Source organism: Nematolebias whitei, chromosome 1 (genome assembly GCF_014905685.2).
Source record: "Nematolebias whitei isolate Nwh7 chromosome 1, NemWhi1, whole genome shotgun sequence".
Taxonomy (NCBI): Eukaryota; Metazoa; Chordata; class Actinopteri; order Cyprinodontiformes; family Rivulidae; genus Nematolebias; species Nematolebias whitei.
The window spans coordinates 71,024,349-71,031,914 of NC_056498.1; positions in this window are offsets into that span (position 1 = coordinate 71,024,349).

Below are 7,566 nucleotides of genomic sequence, written 5' to 3' on the forward strand. Positions count from 1 at the left end.
TCAGGGTCTAGGGGGTTGCCGTGGGCGGTGCTGGCGCTGTGCTCTCCCTGGGGTTGTTTGGACCCCCTGAGCTTGGCTCTTGGGTGCCATGGTTGGCCCGCTGGCCGGGGTGGCTGCCGGGGCCTGGCGGGTGGTCGGCTGGGGGTGCGTGCTTGGTTGTTGGCGGTGTGTGGGGGTGGCGTGTCCTCTTCATGGTGGGGGGGTGTCCTGTCGGCGGGGTATGGCCTGGGCCGGGTCTGGGGTATTGGCTCTTCTCCGCTCAAGAATGAATGGGTTTACCTCCTGGGTTTGGGCATGGGCTGCCCCCTGTAGAGGGCGGGTACATGTCTTGGACCTGGGGGGTATAGAGTGCGTATCGGGAATAAGAATGAAATGTATCGTTATTGTATGTCTTTGAGTGAGTGAATGTGAGATTGAGGTTGGGATTGTGTGATTGTGTCTGTGTATGAATGGGTATTTGTTAGGCCGAGACTCGGACTGCACCCTCTTTGATACAAATGGGGGTGCTTGGCATCGCGCCCCTATCACGCGGCCCCCTGGTGGGGTGTGCCCTTGCCTGCCGGCGCGCTTGGGGCCCTTGGTATCGGGGGCTGGACGCTTGGGCGTGTGTCGGCTCGGCCTGGTGTCTGCCTGGTGGGGCTCGGGTCCTCTGGCCCTGTCGGGCCTTGGCCTGGGTGGTGTGGGTCCTCGGTGCCCGGGCCTCGGTGCCTGGACCTGGACCTACATCGGTGCGGCGGGTGCCGACGGAGGCCTATGAGTTTGTCGCTGTTGGCCCCGGGGGGTCACTGTATGTGGTTGCTGGTGGGGATCTTCCGGTTCTCCCCTGTGGTCCGTTCTGGGGGGTGGGTGAGTGGTTCGTCCTGTGTGGGTGGCTCTGGGGGCTCCGCGGTCGGGGTCCCTCCTGGGGTCTTGGGCTCTGGTCCCCCCTTTTTCGTCTGCCTCTGGTCTTGGGGGTCGGGTCTCTGCTGCTTCACAGTTACTAATAAATGTTCTATTAGAGAAGCCTTAAACACTTATGCATGCTCACAACCACACACAAATAGAAGCAGGGATGCTTATGTAGGCTTTAAATGTAGATATATAGATATGTATGTGAGTGTATATTCATGTCTATTTATGTATGTATGTATATAGGCGTAGGTATGGGTATATATATTTATGGAAACTTACTGCAAAGCCATGAATATTTTAAGTTCTTTATACATATGTATTTTGTTGCTGTGTTTTGTCATGTTCTTTGCAGGTGAACAGACAGTGGCCGGGTGTTTTGACGTGTGCTCTCTTTGTGTATATTTCTTATATTTTGGAGTCTTACTTTGTCTTTTCTTTCTTTCTATTCTATTAAAAAAATAAAAAATAAACAACAACACCTACACTAGATAGTCACTATAATAAATATTTCATAATAATGGTGTGGAGAGGATGGCTGTAAGGGGAGAAGGGAGGCCATCAAAAAAAATAAAAAATAAAAAAAAATAAAAAAATAAAATAAATAACACCAATATTTTTAACATTCGAGCTGGAGGACAGATTAATGTCATCTAAGGAGGGTGAAAGACTGAAAAATTCATTCCTAAGGTGCTCAGGTCCAAAAACCAAAACCTCAGTCTTGTTCAAATGGAGAAAATTAAGGGTCATCCAGGTTTTTATGTCTTTAAGACATGCTTGTAGTCTAAGTAGCTTATTGGATTCATTGGGTTTAATGGACAAATATAATTTTGTCATCAGCATAACAATGAAAATTTATCCCACTCTGTTTAATAATTTTACCTAATGAAAGCATATATAAAGTAAAGAGTATTGGCCCAAGCACTGAGCCCTGAGGAACTCCATGGCTAACTTTGGTGTATGAAGAAAATGTATTATTAACATTTACAAACTGGAATCTATCAGATAGATATGATTTAAACCATTTTAGAGCTGTTCCAGTAATTCCAACATCATATTCAAGCCTCTGTAGTAAAATATTGTGATCAACTGTATCAAATGCAGCACTGAGGTCTAACAGGACCAGTATAGACACAAGTCCATTGTCTGAGGCCATGAGAATATCATTAGTGACTTTTTCCATTGCTGTTTCTGTGCTATGATGAGCTCTAAACCCTGACTGAAACTCTTCAAACAGATTATTTTAGATAGATATATAGATATATAAGATATATTTAAGAAAATTGACTCACTACAAAAACCATCCCAGAACACTTTAAATGGAAAGCTATGAAGAAAGCCAACAGATATGATTAGGTTCCGAGTTTTATAAAATATTTTAAGAGTGTTCATAAGCTGGTAGTGTTCAGAAACATAACCTACAACCATGGAGAGAAGAAAGTAAAAACAGTAGTGCTTAGAAATGTTGTCAATTTGTCCTTCTGCTGACTAAGTCTAAAGGAGGAGAAATAGGAAAAAGCTCAGAAAACCCAAACCAACCCTCACTGTTATCAAAATGGAAAGTCGTAGACATATCCTTAAAAAAAACTATGCGGACACGTGCCGCAGTGACATATCGTTTAGATTAGGGGTGCACAATATTTTCGGCATGGTATCGCTATTGGCCGCTATTAGCGTTAAAGTTAAATATCGGAGATCGGCCATTCCATCAAAATAACTCACCGAGAGGCACTGTTTTGTATGACAACCCAGTGGCAAGGATGCCTGCAGCGCCAGCACAACGTGATGACGTCATGCGTGCCTACCTGATCTGATCACGTTGGAGAGGAAGAAGTCAAAATGTCGGCGGTGTGGAAGTTTTTTTTCGTTAAAGATATCGGATTCTGAAGATTTTTGGACTACGTTGAGCCTCGCTACATCGTCCTCAGTCATAGATATTTTTCCAATGTAGACTTATCCGAGTTATTGTCATTGAGAAGCTAATAGCCAATAACACCTGGGTGAGTTTTACCACAGACATTTGGACATCAAGTGTTAACCCCGTTAGCATGATTAGTCTTACGGCACAATGGATAGACAAAAACTTTGAACTTAAAAAGGTTGTCCTTCATGTGCAAGAGTGCAGAGGATCTCACACTGCAGCTAGGAACCTGGAACAAGCCTCCACAACTTAGTGAGACAGCATCGCAGGTGACTAATGCTAATAAATAATATTTAACATTTTCATTTAATATAAGTTTAAAGTGCTTTGCATATCATATGGCTGTTAAATATGTCACCAGCTCTTACAGCTGTTACACATTTTTTTGCAGCAAATAAGCCCAAATAAGAGGGCTATGTTCTGACAAAGGAAAGTATTTAAAAATATTGGTATCAGTTATCGGCCAAATAAGTTTTTGTAACGTTTGCGGTGTACCCAGAATGAAAGACCAGAAACTGAACAGAGACCAGGACTCAGAGAATAGTTTAAAGTGTTTATTTACAAGTGGGTGATATATACAATATGAATGAGGGGAACGGGAACACCTGGAGAGAGAGTGATGATTTAGAGGGCTGCGGTTGAATGGGAATATATCTTGTAGATATTTCCTTACGGTATGAAGCAGGTGAAGGTATTATCCTGAAGATGTCCAGTGGCACAAGGTGAAACAAACCAGTAGATTGAGGCAAGTGGTGGAAGGCATCCAGCAACTGTAGTTAGGCAGGAGGAGTCACTGTTCATGTGGAAACTCAGGCAGGGCAGGTACAAGTAGATCCAAAACTCTGAGGAAGCACAGAGGAAAAAACACAATATTAGTATTAACTAATATCACTGAGTATTGGCCAGAACACTACTACCGTTGGTAGGCAATGTCCCAGCGCCTGCAGAGTGGTTCCTGAATCTTCTTATACTCCTCCTGGGTGTAGAGCTGATCATCTGCAGCTGGAGCCAATTAGGAGTGATGAGGAGAGAGAAAGGCAGGGTGCAAGGCTGGATCCTTACAGTTTTAACATATCGGATATTGGCCAAAAATCCAATATCGTGCATCCCTAGTTTAGATTAACATGTACCATCACAGACACACAAAATATCTGAGGATTTTTATTTGAAAGCCCTCTATAAAGATAGAACTGTATATTATTCATTTTTAATAGATTAGAATAAAAATGACCTCAGGTTTCTGTTCAGTATTATAGCTAGATTAATGAAAAGTCATATTTCTGTTGAGCCATTTATCCCTACAACTATAAGCAGTGATGACTTGATGAGATTCTTTTTAAATAAAATTGTTTCAATTAGAGAGAAAATTCAAACCATCCTTCCTACTATTACCCCTGATTCCTTGTCAGATGAGGGAACTTTTGTCAAGGATCAGGTTTTAGGATTCAAAATTCAGGCAGACAGCAAAAGTGTAAAAACAAACAAAAACAAATGTATAGATTTGCATCTGCTGGAGAGAGTCAGGATCTAGCTGTGGGAACACATCTTCACAGGCAGTTGGGGTGAGAGCTACCTGTCAGAACTTGCAGAGGTGACTTCACCACAACTGGCGGGAGAGCCGCTGAGGAGGGAGGCTTTACTGCTGTGAACAGTGGGGCAGTCCAGTGTTGTGGTCCAAAAGACAAAGCAGGAGTCAAACACGGGGAGTCGGAGGTCCACGAATAAATCCAAAGGTCAAACCGTAATCAAAAATCCATAGACCAGAAAGAGTAGTCATTACCATGGTTAGATAGGCAGAACAAAACCAGATGAGGAAGCAGGCAGAGCAGTAAATCCACAAGACGAAGCGTGAGGTCAAAATCCAAAGAACAAGGCTTGAGGTCGAAACGAGACGTCGGTCGTGAACAAGTACAAGATTTTTTTTCATTCAACCTTTATTTATATAGATAAATCACAATGAGCCTCAAAGACTAATTTACAAGTGAGTGTTTGGACAGACAAAAAAGTGATGTAAGTGACAACATGTATAGGATTTGGAGGCACAAAAAAATCCTAACGGACTCTCACTCCTTGGCCGAGGAACGCTAGTCTGAAATTGAAAAAACACCTCACACATAAGCACATAGTGTCGCAGACATTCTTGCAGGGGAGAGGAGACGACAAGGGCGGTGAGTGTGTCCAAGGACCCTCCAGAGGCATTGTAGCAGTTCTAATAAGATTGGTACAATCAGTCAGTTCCCTCTGGTGAGATCCATATACACTCTCAAGGGTGCCGAGGTCGACCTAGGACAGCGCCAGAGAGAATCCAAAAGTCCTGAAATGATGACACAATGTTTATTCAGCCGAGTCCCTCTGATAGGTCTGCAGACTTCCTCGGTGGGAGAGGGGAGGAGGCAGAGCATCAAGATTTACAGGGCCTCCAGGTAAATTGAGATAAGGTGGACTGTCAAAGCCAGCCGGGGAGCCAAATTCAGATAAAAAAAAAACGTTTTGGGGACAGGCAGAGCTTTACTGATTTATGTCTGCCTTGAGTCTTTGCTGGTCCTCACGGAGATCCCGAAATATCTAAATTAAGTGGACACACCACTTGTCCTTGCCTGAGAGTATTCCTCAAGATCTGATTCATCCTGCCATCGAATCCTAGGGGCTGCAAATGGCCTGCGATTCTTATAAACCACATCCAATTTGCGGTTCAGTTCACAAAGCAATTGAGTCTGGGTGCTCGAGACATGAAGCAAACCATCACATAAGGCAGGCAACCTGAACAGGGCCAAATTTGCTGCTGACGACTTCCTTATTTGTTGATAAACCAGGAACCAGCTGATTCCAAAAAGCAGGAAACCTGTTATCATAAATCCAATTATATATGCATCTTCAACATTCTCGATGGACAGCAGAGATAGACACATCACCTTCCACTCACCCCAGGAATCAATGACATATCCAGCTGCGTGTGTGTCATCAGGGCTCGCCTGAAGCTTGTCTTCTCATCGGGAAAATTTGATCAGTTACGTTGAGAGACCAGCTGACCAGATCCACAGCAAAAATTATGGTTCAGAAGATATGTAGAGAGACGTTCTGAAGCAATTTCACAGCCAGTACAGAACAAAAGCAAAGCGGAGGACGGAGAGGAGGGGAAAAGCATCTGCCCTTGACAAGAGCAAGTGGTGAAGTGATAGCTGGATATCTGATACCATGAAGGGTACGATAATCTGGCAGAGGTTGTAGTGAATGAGGCTCTTAAATAGAGTGAGGAGCAGGTGTGGGGCATGAGTGCTGATGAGCTGTGGGGAAGTGGACGTGGCAGGTGGCGAAGAACGATAAGTGTGGCAGGTGGCAGAGAACATGATCATGACAACTTTAGAAATATTACTAGAATCTGATTTATGCTTGGACTGTTTTTGTCTTGGTGAGCTCTCTGAATTGTCAAAAATAATAGTTTCATCCAAACTATGCACAAGTCTGCTAGATCCCATCCCAACCAGACTGTTTAAAGAGGTATTTCCCCTAATTGATGTCCACATTTTGGATCTGCTTAATTTGTCTCTAAGGAATGGTTATGTACCACTGTTCTTCAAGGTTGCTGTAATTAAAACTTTATCTAAGAAGTCTGATCTTGATTCAGAAATTCTGGTCAATTATAAACCTATATATATCTTGATGATCTATGTTAGGCCAATTGGTAACTCTAAATTGTTTCTGATTGTGAATGGTTGTTTGTCTCGTTTGTCTCTATGTGTCTCTGTGATGGACTTTCGACCTGTCCAGGGTGTCACCCGCCTCTCACATAGTGACTGCTGGACATGGGCACCAGTGACCCCAGCAACTTGAAAAGAAAGAACGATGTAACAATATTGGATGGATGCTTATGTGAGCCTTAAAATTGAAAAAATTACCAATACTCTTGTCAGAGAAAAACACCAACTTTAATTGATGGCTGGTTATAGGTTGGCTGCACGGTGGCACAGTTGGTAGAGCTGCTGCCTCTCGTGCTGAGAGGCCTTTCTGGGTGGAGTTTGAATGTTCTCTCCGTGCATGCATGGGTTTTCTCTGGGTACTCCGGTTTCCTCCCACAGACCAAAAACATGCATGTTAGGCTGATTGGTGACTCTAAATTGTTCCTAGGTGAGAGTGAGAGAGTGAAAGGTTTTTTGTCTCTGTGTCCATGTGATGGACTGGAGACCTGTCCAGGGTGTACCCCGCCTCTTGCACAGCGATCCATGCGACCTGTAATGGATGGATGGTGATAAGTTTTGTCAACACACATTCATGTCACTCAGGTTAAAATAAAAAATAAATAACTAAAAAAACTGAAAAATGTTGATCGTAATCATCATAATGGGTGTATAACGTTAAATAAATTTTAAAATTGCCATGAGTAAGATTATTCAAACTAAAATCAAAGTCTTTTGACCAAACAGTCCTGAAAACATCCCTGACAATTTTCATAGTGTTTAGAAAAAGTGGTGCTAACTTATGACCACTTAGATGTTTATAGTTTTATTACGGTTCTTTGTTTCCAGCAGAACATGTTTGGTCCTTGAAACTGTTCTGTTCTATAAAAATATTTTCTGCAGGCACTTTGGAGGAGGTGATGAACTGTTTCTGATTCAGTCTGTTCAACAATGAATTCACCTGATCACCTTCAGTCCAAAACACACATCTAAAAGCAAACACAAAATGCCTCAATACAAACAAATGAACCCACACATCCAAACACACACACACACACACACACACGCACACACGCGCACACA